Raw genomic sequence first — 19431 nt, 5'->3', positions numbered from 1 at the left:
TAAACACAATTCACAGAAGAAATGACCAATAAAAATACAGAAGAAAATGCTTAACCTTATTCATGGTTAAAAGTTTAAAGTCAAGGCAAAACAATATTTTACCTAATAAGCACCAATTATAATGTTATTAAAAGCTATTGTGGATGAAGTTGTGGGGCAGATAAGATCATAAGCTGAGTAACATTATTTGAATCAATTTAGCAATATTTATGTAAATTTACAAGAAAGATGCATTTTGACCTTGCAATCGTTAAGACCAGGGATTTATCCTGTATAGAAACTGGCATAACAAGGGGCGCCTGGGTGGCTCAGTCGGTTAAGCATCCGACTTCAGCTCAGGTCATGATTTCGCGGTCCATGAGTTCGAGCCCCGCGTCAGGCTCTGTGCTGACAGCTCAGAGCCTGGAGCCTGTTTCAGATTCTGTGTCTCCCTCTCTCTCTGACCCTCCCCCGTTCATGCTGTCTCTCCCTGTCTCAAAAATAAATAAACATTAAAAAAATTAAAAAAAAAACTGGCATAACGAAGCATAGAGATAAAGATAAATGGCTGATCACTGCCACCTTCTTAGTAATTGTTTAAAAACAAACTAGAAATAATCTAAATGTCCATGAGGTTAACCATAAAATGTAATATTAAAGAAATTATGGGTGTCATTAAAAAGAATCTCATAGATCTTAATTTGCCAAAATGAAAAGCTGGCCAAGATACATTGTTAAGTGGGAAAAAAAAAAAAAGTCAACAGGGCACCTGGGTGGCTCAGTTGGTGAAGCGTCCAACTTCAGCTTGGGTCATGATCTCATGGTCTGTAAGTTCGAGCCCCACGTCAGACTCTGTGCTGACAGCTCAGAGCCTGGAGCGTGCTTCAGACTCTGTGTCTCCCTCTCTCTCTGCCCCTCTCCCACTCACACTCTGTCTCTGTCTTTCAAAAATGAATAAACATTAAAAAAATTTTTTTTAAGTTACAACCATTATGGCATAATGATGCTACTTGAAGGTATTATAGTCTCAAAAATCTATGAAATTTGTAGAATGAGCATAGTACTTGAAGAAACAAAGATACTTAATTCTCACCTTAAATTCTTCTGTATTGTTGAGGAATTTTTTTTTCTCTTTGCCATGAGCAAGTACTGCTTTGAAACATCTTTTTAGTAAACATATGGGCAATGTTATATTTACCTTAAAATTGCACATAATTTGCAAGAAAAATCAACGGAAAATACTGCCACTCCTTTATAACTGCCTATTGCAAACATGATGAAGCAAAACGCAAGGCAAAAGCCCTGCATGTGAATTCTGGCTTCACTGCTCAGTCACACTGTCACCTGGCCTACTCTGTTGACTCTGAGCCAGTCTCCTCACGTTAGACACAAAAACAAAGTACAAAGAATGTCTTGCTCAATTCTCAGCACACATTAGACTCTCAACAAATACCAGTTTTTTCCTTCTTTCTATATGATATCAGAGCTCAGAAAAAGCAGTGACTCAAGGTATTGTCAGCAGATTCTGAATCACTGAAAATTCTATGGCAGGACAATAAAACTGCTCCCAAATTTTGAAGGAACTTAAGTTTCTATGCTACTCCAAGCAATGTGGCCTATCCCGGAGCATTAATTCTGTTCTCACACAAATGACTTCAAACGTAACTCTCCAATACCATCCTCTACCTTCAGTTTTATAAAGGCCGGTATGTTAGGCTGCCAGATGACAGAGCTGGGATGTCTAATAAGAATCTTAAACATAAGTCTAAAACCTATTTCTCTCCAGCCTCTCCATCTCAGTAAATGGCTCCACTACCCCCCCAATTGTTTGACCCCCAAATCAGGAAGTCATTGTTTCCTTTCTCTATTCCTTCACAAAGCCTTGATTCTTCATCTAGGCATAACCCAACTTCACCATGTCTATCAGGATGGAAACCCCATGATCCAAACCCCACATCATCTCTCTCCTGGATGTCTGAGCATTCCAGATGGCCTCCCTGTTTTTCCGCATAAGCAATTCTCCATCTCATAGCTAATGTGGTACTTTTACATTTTATTTTTTAAAATTTACATCCAAATTAGTTAGCATGTAGTGCAACAATGATTTCAGGAGTAGATCCCTTGATGCTCCTTACCCATTTAGCCCATTCCCCCTCCTACAACCCCTCCAGTAACCTTCAGTTTGTTCTCCATATTTATGAGTCTCTTCGGTTTTGTCCCCCTCCCTGTTTTTATATTATTTTTGTTTCCCTTCCCTTATGTTCATCTGTTTTGTCTCTTCAAGTCCTCATATGAGTGAAGTCATAGGATTTTTGTCTTTCTCTGACTAATTTCACTTAGCATAATACCCTCCAGTTCCATCCACGTAGTTGCAAATGGCAAGATTTCATTCTTTTTCATTGCCGAGTAATACTCCATTGTACGTATATACCACATTTTCTTTATCCATTCATCCATCGGTGGACATGTCATAGCTAATGTGGTAATTTTTAAAGACCAATTAGACTTTTTGAAACAATCCAACAGCCTCCCCCAGGAAGCATAATTACCCCAGTAAAGTGATGATACTATCACTCTAGCCAGTCTCTCCTTTTCCTGTTCTTTATTGATCACTGGGATCCATACAGTTCCCCAGTACACTTTGCACTCACTGCTCCTTCTCTCTGGAATGCGTCCCCCCAGACTTTTGCATGGCTAAGGCCTTCTTGAAATTCAGGCCTAAGATTAAGTAGCCCCCAGGGGTAGATCCTGACACCCAAACAGAACAGGCTTCCTGGTTGCCAGTTATTAATAACCATTTATTTGTCTATTTCCTGGGTTTGCCCCACTAAAATGTAAGTTGCACAAGGACAGAAATGTTTTATTTACCCATGATTTCATGTGCAGAATAGTGCCTGGCACACATTTTTGGCCATATGTTTTTGTTCATTAGATTAATGAATCTGTGGTTCTCAATGAACTGATCTAAACAAGATCCCCAACTCTTCTATGTTGCCATGAAAAAAAAAAATTAAATAGTATTTTATGAATAAAAGCTGGGGGTCAATTTGTGTTTATCTCACAAACAGTGATTTTTAGCATTTAAACCTAAGATTTGACTAAGGGTGAATACAATTGTGAAAAATAATAACTATTAGCTTAAACAGTAATCAATGTGTTGTCTCTTCTGCTAAATATTGAAAAACATGATTTGGAAGTGTTTTATTAGATTTTTCAAAGTATAGTGGAGTAACTCAGCTGGCTAGAAAACTTATCCAATCATAATGTTTTATTCTCTTAGAACTCCAAGTTCAGGACAGGTAAACTTCCTAAAGCAGGTCTTCGGGTTGTCCACAAGATTTCTCTGTATTATAGATGAGGCAGCATATTATATGCCCTTTCAGTTTTTCTGGGACTTACTCCCTCATTTGGTGTCTACCATCTACATGTACTTTTTTCTGACTCCAGCACTAGGTGAACCACACAAAAGTGAGTTTCTAACATTGCATTTGGATACTGTAGATCATGGAAAAAGGAGAAGAAACTAGAAGCCTTTATACCAAAAACGCCAACCAAAGTTGTTTCTGGATTACAAAGCTACACATGATTCATAATCTTCTTTATTCTCTTCTGTGTTTTTCATTTTTTTTGCAGTTAACAAGTGATTTTTTAAAATAATACAATGAAATTAAATAACTAATTAATTGGGGCACCTGGGTGACTCAGTTGGTTAAACATCCAACTCTTGGTTTCGGCTCATGGCATGATCTCATAGTTCATGGGCTCAAGGCCCATATTGGGCTCCATGTTGACAGTGCAGAGCTTGCTTGAGATTCTCTCTCTCTGTCCCTCCCCCATTCTCACTTTTTCTCTCTCTTTAAAAAAAAAAAAAACCTTAAAATAAATAATTAAAATTAAAGCTTAATTTTTTAAAACTATCTAATATGCTATTTGCCCATATGGAATAAGAACTGAAAAAAGATCTGAAAATTAAAAGACAAATAGTAAAATGTTTTAACATGATGAAGGAAAATTTTAGAATTCACAATATTCTTTATCACTCACCACAAAACAACTTCTAATTTTTAATTTTTAAGGGAAAAATATCTGTGTTGTTTCTAAAAGTAATTTATTTATCTAACCCTAAATTCAGATCTAAGTTTACTATAAAAAATTATACCGGTCCACATTTATGTCCTACATGCCTGACTTAGAGCCAGAACTAAGCATAACATAGGAATCAATTTTGGTAATTTGATAAACTCACAAGAACACAGAGTAGATTCCCAACAAACAATTACAAGCTTTAAAAATGGGATGGTGTTCCACTGTACACACTGTATGTTAGCTAACTTGACAATAAATTATCTCTTAAAAAAATTTTTTTAAATGGGATGGTGCTCTTACATGTAAGTGGTTGTATCGGCCCCCATATAATGCTAAGATTGTTGCTAAATGCAAGGTATGCTGTATTTGAACATGATGCATGCACTTGAAACATTAGGACTTCAGTTTCAAACAAAGCACTTGAGGAAGCAGTACCAGTAAAGACCCAGGAGATGCACAAGCCTTCCCAAGATGCCTACTCACCCTATATTATTCAGTACAGGAACGAACAACATATAGGCCCTCATCCCATAAGGCTGCTTCCCTCAAGATCTATTCACAGGACAATTATGGCGCGTGCTATTTTGAATTTGTGCAACTGATTCATCACTCCAATTGCTGATAAGTACTGTAATCAGAAATTCTTTTCCTCTAGCAGAACAAGGGCAATTCAAACATCAGAATTTATCCCCACCATCCCCATCTGAAAGATAAAAAAGCCCCAACGAAGCCTACATCTTCTTCAAATCTCAGAAAACATTTGCAGCACTGTGAAGGCAGTGTGATTCTAATGATAGAAGAAACTTTTGATGAATAATGCAAAAGCATCTGTCAGCATTTAGGAAACAATTACCAATACTGGCCATTTAACCAAGTCCATCCTAGGTGAACAAGTGACCAGAAGGACTCTGTTTTGTTTTACAGTACTCAACTCAGGAACGTAAAAATAATCAACGAGGTTCATTTAACTGAAATCACATTTCTGATCAATGTACCCTTCCTTCTGTTCTTGCAAGGTGTGGATCCAAGGTTTTAGCCACACTGGCCAGCTTGACTCACCTAAAGCAGTTTTCAGTAGCTTCACAGTGACCACTGACTCTGTCATATGGTGGATGTGGCTGGGGAAGGCCATATCAGCAAATGATAATTATTGTGTTGGAAAAGAGCTGTTCTCAGTGTCAGAAATATTCCAACTATCGGGGCACCTGGGTGGTTCAGTCAGTTAAGTGTCCAACTCTTGATTTCGGCTCAGGTCATGATCTCACAATTCATGAGATAGAGCCCCACTGTGCTGACAGTGCGGAGCCTGCTTGGGATTCTCTCTCTTTCCCTCTCTCCCTCTACCCCTCCCCTGCTTGCATGCTCTCTCTCAAAATAAATAAACTTAAAAAAAAAGAAAGAAAGAAATATTCCAGCTACAAAAACACTACAGGTGGAAACCCCACAAAACCAGCTGATTTGTAGTTTAAAAATATTCTATTCCAATCCACTTTAGCACACACTACTCCCTGTATCCTTATTGCAACAACAACCAAAAAAATCATATCTTCTCTAAATCAATTACCATGATTTAAACCAGAATATGGAATTATTGAGGGCAACTGAATCAAGCATATTACTTTCTGGAGCCATCATTATATCCATGAACAAATCAGCTGTAAAGCAGTTTATCGTTGGAGATTAATTATTTCCCAGTCAAAAATGCAGCTTTAAAATATAATTTTCTGCTTTGTCCTCTGTATTCTGAGACAACTAGGTCTAAGTCAATTTAACTATCTCTACAAAGCCATGCCCATGTAGGCACTTTAAAATGCTTGTTCACAAAAGATTTTTAAGGGTTCTGCTTAAAGGAAGATCTTAAAAAAGAAAAATAATGTTCCTGGCATAGTTTTATTTAAAATGAAAAGAATGACTAAAAAAAGTGTGTATATATAAACAAACATACAAATAAATAAATAAAAGGAAGGAAGGAAGACACATAGGCCAACTTTCTTAAAGTTTTATTCATAAGAATCTTTTATTAGTAAACTAAAGAGGACAGTCTGTGCATGATCTATAACATTAATATTATGAATGCTCATAGTAATCACATTAAGAAATTAATCTCCATTTGGATTTTTGATATTAATAACATGCTCATTTCCAACTTACCAATTCTTAGGCTGTCTTCCTTTCCCTAGCCCACTTAACACACATACACCAAAATTCTTTCCTGGAAAAGAAAAATCACTTTACTTCTACTACTAACATTGCCAATGATGTCAGCAGGCTACCTTAAAACATTTCCAGACTCAGCATTTCCCCCTCAAGTGTGAAAACCTCTTATCTGCTTTTTTACAATGGTGAGTTCTACTTGATGGGGCCAACGGGGAGAAGGGGCAGGAAATGTGGTAGAGTATGCAAAGGGTCACCCTTGAGGGTTGAGAGTGTTCTACAGCTCCCTCTGCCTACTATTCAGATGCCCATCTCCTTAAATACATCACAATCCAAAACTGCGAATGCCCTAAGAGGCGATGTATTTTAAATGTCATAATCTTGTTTAATTTATTGCTTGTTTCTCCCACGAGAATGCAAGTCCCATGAGGTTAAGAATTTTTATGTTTTTATTACTGCTATATCCCCCCATACTTGCCAATGAAAACTCAATAGATAGTTGATGAATAAATCAAAGGATAAATTATAATAGACTCCATGCTGATGCATTCCTGACTCCATCATGTTTTTGTTTTGTTTTGTTTTAATTTATTTTTAAGACAGAGAGAGACAGAGACAGAGTATGAGCAGGGGAGGGGCAAGGAGAAAGGGAGACACAGAATCCGAAGCAGGCTCCAGGCTCCGAGCTGTCAGCACAGAGCCTGACGCAGGGCTCAAACTCATGGACTGCAAGATCATGCCCTGAGCTGAAGCCAGACACCCAACTGACTGAGCCACCCAGGTGCCCCCTCCATCATTTTTTTAAGTTAAGGTAAACATATGTTTAGGAGGTTATGGGCTAAAACCCCTATCTTCTCCAAATTCCTTTGAGTTGTTTGAACAACATGAGTCAATAACTAATCCTAAAGAAGGCCTATAAATTGTCCATTGCTTATCACCTTAGGATTGTAGGAAAACTTACATTTCAATATCAAATTAATTTAACTGTTAAAGTAATTTCACATATCCTTCCTAAATGAATAAGGAATAAGCACTCTTCAGGGTAACGCTGAACAAGAGGAGCCTCTTCCCCAAATCACCCTTCTTGTTTTCTCTTATCTCAGGCTCATAGTGATGAGAGAGACTGAGTCTGCGGGCAGCAGGTCACCAGGACCAGCAATGGGCAGTGGGACATCGCTGGACACTTGCAGGGAAATGAGGATCAAATGAAAACTAAAAGGATCCACCCTAGAATAGGGGTCCAGAGGTAGGCTCACTGTCTAGGATGCAAAGCTGAGGTGTGGCTCTGGAATCCAGAAAGGAGACTGAAGAAAACCACTTTCAATCGCTTTCAGAACTGTTGTTTAAGAAGGGCCTGGGAGGTACGAAAAAGTAGAAGGAGCCTCTCTACTGAAAACTGAACCAAACTTCATGGCAAAGAAAGAAAGATCACAGACCCAAAGAGAGGGGGCAGATGGGAGCAGGGAAAGGTGCTCAGGGACCAACTATGTCTGTACCATTGTATCTTTTTAAATGGCAGAGTGGAGCACTGGATACCTGGATCATTCTTACACCATTCTCTGTGCTTGTCTGTACAGTTGAAGTATTCCATATGGAGGGAGTATAGTTCAATGGTAAAAGCATAGATTATGGAGTGGTGGACCTCAGGCAAGTTCTTAACTTCCCTGGACTCACTTCCTTCATCTGTAACATGATAATGGTATCTCCTTGAGTCAAGATTAAATGAATTAATATAAGAAAAATGCTTAGAATACCTGGTATATAATAATGTCGCACTCTTAAAGTGCCACTTCATAACTGTAAAAATTAAAATCTCCCAGTTCTACTACCAGCCACGCACACATGGCCACAGTCAGCCTCCATCTCCTTGTTTCCTTCTTGTCCACTTCTCAAACACTCCAACTTCCCAATGTCTGGTGGTAGTTCTTTTTACACCACTCGGTATTTCTCAAGCCCTGTAGCTTCTGTCTCCCTCCATCTGGGCTTTTCAGTCAACTTTAAAGGCTGGGAGCAGAGTGCCCAAGGGGAAGAAAAAAAGAAGGTACAACCTTGGGTCAGAGCTAGGAGCAGTTATTGATAATCTAAATCCTACAGCCAGCTCTGAAAGTATTACGTACATTGTGCACCCACCCCAAGGGTTAGAAACGCCCTATATCTCAAAACAAAACAGGCTTTACAGCTATAGTACACCTTGGTTTTTTTGTGGGTTTTTTTTTGGGGGGGGGGGTGTTTATATTACATACACTGCTGCTTAAAATGGCTGGCTTACAAAATAAATCCTACAGAGACGTCTATTCCTTGTAGGCTTTTTGCCCACAAATCTAGAAGCTGCCACCTCATGAAAAGCCATGCCTTGGGGTAGACCACGGCATGGAAAATTGATTTTTAAGCACCTCATCAATTATTGCTTTTCCTTAAAAACTGAACTCATTATTAAAATATATGCATTGAACTACTCTTAAGAGTCTCATGCTCTACCTACTGATCTAGCCGGGTGCTTGAACTACTCTTAAATTACTGTTTATATGTTTCATGATGCTAGTAAGCAAAGGATCAACTACACACTGCCTAAACAATAGCTTTTTCAACCCCACAGAATAAAAAGTTTGAAAGATAGTAACATGGTTAGTTTATTTCACAGTACAAGAATTTATTAAAACCCCAAGTTTCTTCCTAAACTGATAGGTTGCCAGATGGCTATGGTAGCTCCAGGCATCATATCCTTGTGTTGTTTCTTGGTATCTTTTGTTTAAGAAGAAATAAAATATTCTCAGAAGTACATTAATTTCCCTCACATCTCAGTGACCAAAATTGGTTCCTACCTACACCAATCATTTGGAGGAAACTGGAATAAGGAATCTGACCAATATTCACCCAGACTGGGCAGATGCTCAGGCTTCCCTTAAAAAAAGGATTTACCTGCCAAAGAATTTGTTAGAAAAAAGGTGGTTGCTGTTGGGCAACAATATTAACATAGCAACTTTAGATCAAAATACAATTCTGGGAAATTTTTCTTTAACATTTATTTATTTTTGAGAAACAGAGAGAGATAGAGAACAAGCAGAGGAGGGGCACAGAGAGAGGGACACACAGAATCTGAAGAAGGCTCCAGGCTCTGAGCTGTCAGCATAGGGCCTGGGCCTGACGCAGGGCTCGAACTCATGAGCTGTGAAATCATAACCTGAGCCGAAGTTGGACACTTAACCGACTGAGCCACCCAGGTGCCCCAGGAAATTTTTGAAATAGAAGCTTCTAGATAGGATTTAACTTTTTCATCTTCAACTAAGTAATTAGATTTGGTGTTTCAAAGTATAATCCTAGGACTTATGCTAGTCTGCAAACTGGCTGTGATGGGTCCAAAGTGAAATGAGCGAAAAAAAACTGAAAGAATTTAGATACTTTTACATTTGACAGGTTAATTTTATAGCTCTTAAATCTAAGAAAAATTTGGAGCTTTCTTTGTGTCTTGATATTTATTAGTAGTAATTGATTTTTATTATAGTCTACAAAATTATCAGTCCACAATGGCCTGAAAATTTTTTAAAATTCATCACAGACAGACTGCCCTACGCAATTTGTCTAACTTTAGTTTAAATGTTATAAATAGTACAATTTAACTTTACTTTTAACTGTCATAACAAATCCCAGGAGCTTTTTCCTCCAAACTGGATTAAGGTCTAGGACTCCTAGAGATAAGTATGTACTTTAAACATTGCACAATTCCCTTGAATGTAAAAACTGCATTAAAAAATAAAACTGGGTAGGACTAATGATCCCTAAGACAGAGGTCGATTACCTGGTGGGCTAGTCAGTTCCAGAAGAGGCTAGACCCTTAAATTTGGCCATCCCCTAACACAGTATATAGTAAAAAGGGAGTAGGAAAAAGTTGGGTAGAATTTGACAGAGCAGTATCACTGGAAAAAAACATGTCAGGTCTTGTTCTATCATAAGATGAGAGAAGTCTTTATGATGAACAAAATGTCATTGTCATTGAAGAGGGGATTCCAAGTTTATCTTACTTTTTCCTTCAAACAGGAAAGATTACCTACATTCAATTAGCACTTCAACTCTTCTGCTATGGAGATGTGTTTTGTACATGGTCCCACATCTTATCATATTTATTTCCCTGGTAGAAATCCTATTAATTAATTCTTCCACCTCTCCATAAAGAAGGACAGGACAGACCTTAGTTAAGTGAAAATTAGGAGATTACCTCTGCCATAATTAGCATACATCAGTAGCACATTTTCATAACCAAAGAACCTCTCACCTACTTGGGTATGTTTATTCAGCGGATTTAAAGTAATCTTTCAAATCACCAAGTGCAAAAATAACAGTCCATCTCAAAACGTATTCAAATTGGGCTCTTGGATGAAGCTTTAAGAAATTGTTAACATACCATCTTCTTATGAAAGGCTTCCAGACATCCCTGAGAGCACTAACCGGGCCAGAAGGGAAACAAGGTTAAGGATGCTAAACTGAGTCTCAAATTGAAGCTTGAAAGTAAAAGTCATTCTGAACTTTAGCACATCCACTAATGGCATGTGTGAGTGGGTTGCTTCCTTCTCCTTATTTTTTTCCCATTGGTTATCATGGCACAGTTCTCCAAATGATTTTTTGGAGGTATTCCATTTTAGGAAGTCAAGGGCAGGTATGCTCCCTCCCTCATTATAGGAGAAAGTGGTTTCAAATATTTAACAAATAGGTTCACCTACTGGTCTCTTTAGAGAGGTCTACTACTTTTCATCCACTATTACCCTAAGAAATCTAGTGATATGATCCCTTCAACAGTTCCCATTACTGAACTTTAAAAATACAATGCTATACCCTCGGCCATGCACAGTCCTCCACCAGGAGCAGTTCTCACAGAGAGCTAAATGTAAGCCTCATTAAACAAAGAGGCAAAACTCCATTTGTTTCAGACTCTGCTACCTATATTTGTGGACATGCACAATAGCTGACTTTGCCATCAAAGATCATCCTTCTTTTCCTGGAGCAGCCAGCTGTGACTTCATTTTGAACTTAGGCTATGATTTTTCTGATTTTTCTCTTTGCATGTGCATATTTATTTGTCACAACTTGAACTATGAGCTACCTCCAGCTCTAGAAAGGATTTGGGCAAGTTGCCGTGTTCATAATCTTAAAGCCTCCAGCTTCCCAGATTATAAAAAAATCTATCTTCTGTTATTTAATTAATGTCAAACTCAATGTCATGCAACATTGCTGTTGGAAAATCTCTATTTTTCGAACATGTCTATTCTCCTACACATAACTAGAATGAATAAAACTTCTAAATAAGTCAAAGGCATCTGTACAAGTGAAGGATGAAAGAGTTTAACTGTCTACCATAATATTGGAACAAGATCTGGAGGATAATATTAATGAATAAAGGATTATAATCCTGGGCAGGCAAGTGAATACAGCTTAAATATGCAACATTAGTTTCCTCCAAAAAATGAACTAGACTTTAAACTGCATATGATCATATTCCATGCATCTATATATTATATAGCACCTTAAAACCCTAGGTAATAATTGTTTAGTAAACAAACAAATGAATAAATGAAAAAATTCACAAGATATACAACCTGGTTGGAAAGGTAAATTCCCAGTTGCTTTAAGCTTCTCTTAAATAAACCATGAAGATGGCAATTATCTGATTGCCTGATACCAAAGACAAAAGCCCAAGTCTATTTAAAGACATCTGAGGGTAACTGGCAGGGGTGGGGAGATATCAAGTGTTGATATCTAACCCTGTTCTCTGTGGTTTTATATGGAAGTACTCTGAACACTCCTATCCAGCAAAATAGCTAAGTGCTTTCACAGCCAGTACTACTCATGTGACCATCCCCTAGGTTCAGGGGAATAGCAGAAAGCCTATCTTACTCTGGTCCATCAGATTTACTTTCCCAGGATGCAAGAGTACCTGAGAAGCTAGTCCCTATCTCAGCTGATCACTTTCAGGAAAGAGGACCAGGGGGTGTGGCATGGCCATCAGCAAGCATGTCAAAGCAGAGAAACGCAATCTGCAGACAGGATGAGGCAGGGGGCAGGGAGAGCCCCAGAGATCAGAGCTGGGGCCTCGAGGTCTACCTATGCATCTAGCTTCAGTCTCTTGTGAAGCCTGACCATCTTTGAGTTTCTTGAGCTGACTCAATATCCAAGATGTCTGGATAATAAATGGGGGAGGAGGGAGATAGAATAAAATTAAGAACTGAAGAGAAAGGATGCACTAACAGTCTGGACTTCCTTTGAGGACTCTATAAACCACTGAAGGGCTTTATGCAGAGTGACCAATGATCAGGATTCATCTTTACAGACACCACCCTGGCTAAGAATAGAGAATGGGTTGGAATGGAGCAAAATTGCAATGAGGAGACTTTTATGGTAATCCAACAGCCCACGGTCCCAGGGAAGTATTTGTTGCTAATGCATGGTGCTCCTTGCTGGCATAATTTAAAAAGATGGGCTATATCTTTTCAAAAGGTCATGTTTTATGTAAGATCTCTAAACATTACATGAAAACTCATTCTTTGCTGCCCTATTACAATAAATTATAAGACTGTTAGTCCAAATGCTCCATGATTATGTAATTAAATCATTAAGACTAGAGATTAGGTCACCAGGGAGCTTCCATTATTTAACAGTGCTGTATTTCAGAATCACCCAGGGACAGTATCACTCTACTGCTCTTTTAGCACACTCTCTAACATTTCTCCCTGAATGCTGGAGATCCTTTCCTAAGCCTCGGAAAGTAAATGTCAACAAATGAATTCATAAGGTAACACTTGGTAGCAGATACTTTTGCTAATTTCACAAAAATCTTTCTAAATCCCTTAGGATTTGCAGTTTTCTACACTTCTTCTAAATATCACTGAATATTAACCTGGCTAAAGAGAGGTAGAGTGGAAGTTAGGTACTGAAATGGGGACCAGCATGGCTCTGTAATAAGAATGAATTCTGGGGGTGCCTGGGTGGCTCGGTCTGTTGAGCGTCCAACTTTGGCTTAGGTCCTGATTTCACAGCTCGTGAGTCCGAGCCCCGCGTCAGGCTCTGTGCTGACAGCTCGGAGCCTGGAGCCTGCTTCAGATTCTGTGCCTCCCTCTCTCTCTGCCCCAACCCATTCATATTCTGTCTCTGTGTCTCTCAAAAATAAATAAACACTTAAAAAATTTTTTCAATTAAAAAAAAAAGAATGAATTCTGCTTTCTACAACTACCTGAACCCCATATAGATGCAGTTCTTGGAACACATTTTCAAAACTGACTTTCAATCCAAAAAATAAAACAAACGCCTTTTAAGATATTTCATTGGCCCTAGCATTTATCCTTTTTTTAATTAAAAACCTTAATAATTAATAACTCAAGTCAATGTTTCCTATAGATCCTTTATAGATCATGTCTTAGACTTGAATGGTCATAAATGTTATACTGTCTCATATTTCTATTTGTATAATAAACCAAATAAATACTCCTTAAATATGCTTGATCCATTTTATGGTCAAAATGTGAAGGCAGGGGGAGATCCTCATCAAAACTCAAGCTTAGGGCACCTGAATCCTGCAAATTAAAAATTCATATTAAACCCTCAAAAACATCTACTGCTTCTCTGGCAGAGAAATTATTAGACACTAAGCCAGAAATTAATACTGTTTAGATCAGCCAAAAATCTTAATAAAACCACTAATTCAAAGACCCACCAGCTGCTGAAGGGTTGCACACTAAAAACTAGGTCAAGTGTAATTTTTTCCAGTGACAAAAATAGCAAAAGCTTTAACAATTATTTTTTTTAAAAGAACTGCTAAAATTTATTGAACACTTATTATGCACTCACAATGCACTACTCACAGAGCCTGGCATGGATGGATTCACTCAATAATCAAAACAACCCTATGAGCAGGTACTACTATTCACTCTATATTCAGCAGAGGAATTTGAAGCCTAAGTAAGCTAAATAACCTCCCCAAGTTCACCCAGCCAGCAAGTGGTAGAGCAGGATTCCAGCACCCACACAGAACTACTGCCCGAGGCCCAGATGTTACTTGGGATTTAACATCACTGCATCCTTTGGTACACTGAAAGAAGGACAAGATTCACTCAAGGTAAACTGCAGTCTCTTCCACGCTACTTCACTATCATTTTCTTTTTCTTTTTTTTTTTTTTTTCCTTTCTTTTCTTTTTTTCCCAACAAGCTAAACAGTATCTGCAAGCAAGCCAGGGAAATGAGGTGGACAGCTACTTGGTCCAGCGATTGGTCTTTCTTCCATCTGCTTCATCTCCTGCTCACTTCCAGCTGGTATATCTAGTGACCTCTTCACAGAAGGAGTCATGTTATGGTGGGTGGAGGTCTACAGCCAGCTCAGTGCACTTCAGAGAGACATACGGAATAAATCCTTAGTGTCTGCTTGGTGGGCCGGGCTTTTCCACAAACTAAAGTGGTCCTGAGCACTTTGAGTGTTCTTTCCATTCTACACCCTGCAGCTACGTCGTCTATATTCTGATTGGTTTCACCCTACATTGTCTAACTCACTTCATAACTGTTTGTATATCTTGCTTACAAGTAATACAACTATTTATCAATACATTCCAGAACATGACTGTATTTTCTAAAACATGTTTATTACAACACATCTACGACTCTGAGGTAAAACTTTATCTTTACCAGTAAGGGCACCATCACTTCCATTGAAAGAAGCCTAAGAGGGGGCGCCTGGCTGGCTCAGTCAGTACAGCATGCAGCTCTTGGTCTCAGGGTCATCAGTTCAAGCCCCACTTTAGGCATGGAGAAGAAAGAAAGGTAGGAAGGAAGGAAGGAAGGAAGGAAGGAAGGAAGGAAGGAAGAGCCAGCCAGCCTAAGGGATTCCACTCTACTATAATAGGTTCTAAACTCTCTACCAATCACCAGTTTAAAAAATACCAATCACCAATTTAAAAAAGACAAATGTGGGGCGCCTGGGTGGCTCAGTCGGTTAAGCGTCCTACTTCGGCTCAGGTCATGATCTCACGGTTCGTGAGTTCGAGCCCCGCGTCGGGCTCTGTGCTGACAGCTCAGAGCCTGGAGCCTATTTCAGATTCTGTGTCTCCCTCTCTGTGACCCTCCCCAGTTCATGCTCTGTCTCTCTCTGTCTCAAAAATAAATAAACGTTAAAAAAAAAAATTAAAAAAAAAATAACAAAGACAAATGTATAAATACATGGCATCCTGAAGACTTCTATTGTATATCATTTTACTATCAGAACAGTCCTGTGGCACCCAGAGGTGAAGAGCATTTTCCCAACTAAGGGTCATGGGAAGCCACACCCTCAAGCTGGGAGAGACTACCAGTGCATGGGGAGGAGGGTGCAGAGAAACAGCAGGGCACATGTTCTTTCTGGGATGCAACTCAGGCTCTCTGAGGAGTCCACATAATTTAAGTCCACCATACACACCATTCATAATTATACAGCAGACACTCGGGCAGGGTGTCAACAAAGAAATCAACCAAGTATGGTCAACTATTTCAGTATTCCCCATTAATACTGTTGGCTACAGACACCAAAAGGACTTTTTCTAATGCATGTGAATATCCCTCCACTGTCTTAGATTTTTCTCCGATTTGTGTAGTAGAGGTTGGGGGAACTTCCATTACATGAATTTCAACAAACTAACCTTAGTTTAGCCCACCAAATTTTGTTTTGTTTTATGGGGATATACTTTAAGAATCACTGATCTAAAGCACCTGGGTTGCTCGGTTAAGCATCAGACTTGTGGTTTTGGCTGAGGTCATGATCTCCTGGTTTCCTGAGTTCAGGCCCCATGTGGGTCTCTGTGCTGACAGCGTGGAGCCTGCTTGGGATTCTCTCTCTCTCCCTCTCTCTCTCTCTCTGCCCCTCCACCCCGCATCGCTCATACTCTGAAAATAAATAAATAAAACTTAAAAAAAAAAGAATACTTAAAAAAATAATCACTGCTCTAAAGCCTTCCTTATCCCTAGTGATTAACAACTTATTCTAAATAACTGTCTCTCTTCCATACTAACTAGTAAAGAATTTTGCCTTTTCCCTCATCTCTTCTGGACATCAAATTTATGTTTGGGCTTTTTAAATAACCAGGGAATTAGAACTCAATGTAGAACTAGGACCAAACATTCCTATTTTCTGGTCCAGGGAGATAAGGGTTAAGGCAAACAAGCACTTAAAAAAATCCATGATAATTAGCTAACCCAATTACAAAATAGGGAACAGCATGCATACCTATTCTTTGTCCAATTTGGATGGTGTCAGGCACTTGATTGGATAATGGCAGAAAATTCACATGGAGAACTGTTCTCATATACAAGAACTGTAGTATTTGAATTTCTATGGGCTAAGGAAAACAAATTCTCCTGGTAAAATGGTTCTCAAACACCGGGACCCTAGAAATCATTTCATCCAGGGAAATTCATATTTTGGCTTTATTTTGTTACGTGTTTTCCTACAAATAATTGTCCATGTGACCAGAAATGCACACTTGCAGTCCCCATTATTGATAAGAAAGGTGAGTTTAAGGTAATCAGCAATCAATCTACACAAGAAGCAAAAGAGCATGAGATAGTTTGGTTTTGGTTTTGTTTTTTTTTACCTAGGGCAGACACTGCTCATTGCTTATATAAGCACATGGCCATGTGCCTAACTTAAAAATATTTCCCAGCCTCCTTTACATATATGGGTGGTCATGTGATTAAATTCTGGTCAATGTGGTTTAAGTACAAGTTCATAGCCATGAAAGGTATTTCTATGAAAGGTATTTTAAAAGTGGGCAGGGGAGCCTGGGTGGCTCAGTTGATTGAGCATCCACCTTCTGCTCCAGTCATGATCTCACAGTTCATGAATTCAAGTCCCATGTTGGGCTCTGCACTGACAGTGTGGAGCCTGCTCTGGATTCTCTGGTGTTCCCTACCCTCTCTCTATCCCTCCCCCACTCACGCGCATGCTCTGTCTCTCTCAAAAATAAATAAACATTTAAAAATTGCTTTTAATAAAATAAAAAAATAAAAGGGGGCTGATTCAGTTAACAAGTTCCCTTTTGCTCTTGACCCTTCCTGCTATCTGCATGTAGATTTGATGGCTGGAGCTGCAGCAGCCATCTTGTAATTACAAGGCTTCCTTGAACAAGGAAGTTAGCTCTCTCCCTTATACCATCATCCTTCTCCTTTATATCACACAGTTTAGTTTCTAAGAAAGGAAATTCAAATCTTGATTTTATGCTGCCATGTTCTGTGTACGTTCATTTTACACCTCCAATTACTATCTCTGGATCAGAACAAAGGAAAATATTCACTTCCTAACAGTCCCCTTTTCTGTTGGCTGGACAGGCTCCCCTTTTAAAAATCAAACCCAAGTCAGTGTGGTGGCAGTGACACACAGCCAGTGGAACTCCTGTAAAAGTTTATCTCTGAAGAGAGACTGGAAAACAAAGGGATATGGGCAAATGCATTTTTCACTTATTCTCAGTGAAGTTCAGCCATTTCAACAGTACACAGCCCTAGACTGTACAGGAAAGTGATGAAATAAGAATACTCTTTGCTTAGTAGTACTTCATCACTTTCATAGTCCCTTCTCCCACAATAAGCTCACCTATTTTCCACAGCAACCCTATGAGACATAATGGGAAGGAAATATTGAGCCATCTTCCCCTGAAGCCCCAATCCTTATGTCTGATTGCTCCCAGACATCTCCATCCAGATGTCCCCGTACCCTAACACCACAAGTATGAAATAAAACTCTCCATCAGCCCCACTGTTTTAAGTGTACCCAGGATTTGTTGTTAAATCCTATTATGTATGTAAAACACACAGACATGAAAATGACAGTCATGAAGGAAGAAGTCTGATATACTCTCTAGTTTCCTAAAATTAGGAGGCACCTGTGCTACCGGAAAGCCATGCAGGGAAGCACAGGGGGGTCAGCCAGGAGGCAGAGGGATTGGGTTGGGGGTGGGGAGGGTAAAATGAGGGCAAGAGCCTTTGGTGTGGTTTCCACAGGAAGGAATGGGCAAAGCAGAATAAGCAGACTTAGGTTGGCTAGTTTGATACATTTTAGCAGGCTCTGGGGCCTAGGGCCTGCTCCTAGTTGTCTGGTACTTGGCCTTGGGGTGATTAGGAAAGGTGATTATTGACCCAGGTGTGAGAGGCTGAAAAAGGAGATGACTGGGAGTGAGAACTCTGGATCGGTTAGTTTGTATAGGAAAAGTATGCTCACAGGTGAGTTAACTAGTAGTAGAAATTAGCTAACCCTGGGAGGGGCAGTCCCCCCAAGGTCTATAAGGCCCCAAGAAGTGAAAGTATCTGAATACAGCAAATAAAAAGTGGTTCACACACCCGCCTATACGTTGTTCCCTACCTGGTTTCAGTCCCATGAATGGGTGTCATCACCAACCACCCAGTGGCTGAAGCTAGACACCGCGTCCCTACGGCCTTCTCCATTCTCCCACGCTACACAGCCTGGCCTCTCCCTCCTGCATATCTCCCCTCGCTCCCCTCACCACTCAGTCCTTCATCTCCAACCAGGGCTCTCTCCATAACCTTTTAAATGGCATCCTGGAGGCTGATGGTGCCATGGACCTATTTCTCCTTCTCCCCTTCTCTCCTTCTCATCACTGACAACCCTAATCCCTTCAATGTGCAACTCGACCCTCCTGAGTCCCGTGCTCAAATTCTTTGAAGATTTTGTTTTATCCTTTGAAAATATGAAAACTGTATCTTAAACTTCCTCAATAAGAATTCCCAAATATCCTTGAGTAAAACTGGCCTTCTAGGAATAGCCCCTTTTTATTTTTTTATTCAATATATGAAATTTATTGTCAAATTGGTTTCCATACAACACCCAGTGCTCATCCCAAAAGGTGCCCTTCTCAATACCCATCCCCCACCCTCCCCTCCCTCCCACCCCCCATCAACCCTCAGTTTGTTCTCAGTTTTTAACAGTCTCTTATGCTTTGGCTCTCTCCCACTCTAACCTCTTATTTTTTTTTTCCTTCCCCTCCCCCATGGGTTTCTGTTAAGTTTCTCAGGATCCACATAAGAGTGAAACCATATGGTATCTGTCTTTCTCTGTATGGCTTATTTCATTTAGCATCACACTCTCCAGTTCCATCCACGTTGCTACAAAGGGCCATATTTTGTTCTTTCTCATTACCATGTAGTACTCCATTGTGTATATAAACCACAATTTCTTTATCCATTCATCAGTTGATG

The 19431-nt window shown here is 39.4% G+C and overlaps 1 protein-coding gene across 1 annotated transcript in view; it reads right to left on the bottom strand.

Annotated features, from left to right (window-relative positions):
- Positions 1-19431, bottom strand: part of PLCH1 (phospholipase C eta 1) — a 190532-nt gene that overhangs the window by 104818 nt on the left and 66283 nt on the right. The window lies entirely within an intron of this gene.

This window comes from Panthera leo, chromosome C2, assembly GCF_018350215.1.
Source record: "Panthera leo isolate Ple1 chromosome C2, P.leo_Ple1_pat1.1, whole genome shotgun sequence".
NCBI lineage: Eukaryota > Metazoa > Chordata > Mammalia > Carnivora > Felidae > Panthera > Panthera leo.
This window is presented reverse-complemented; position numbering and strand designations above follow the sequence as displayed.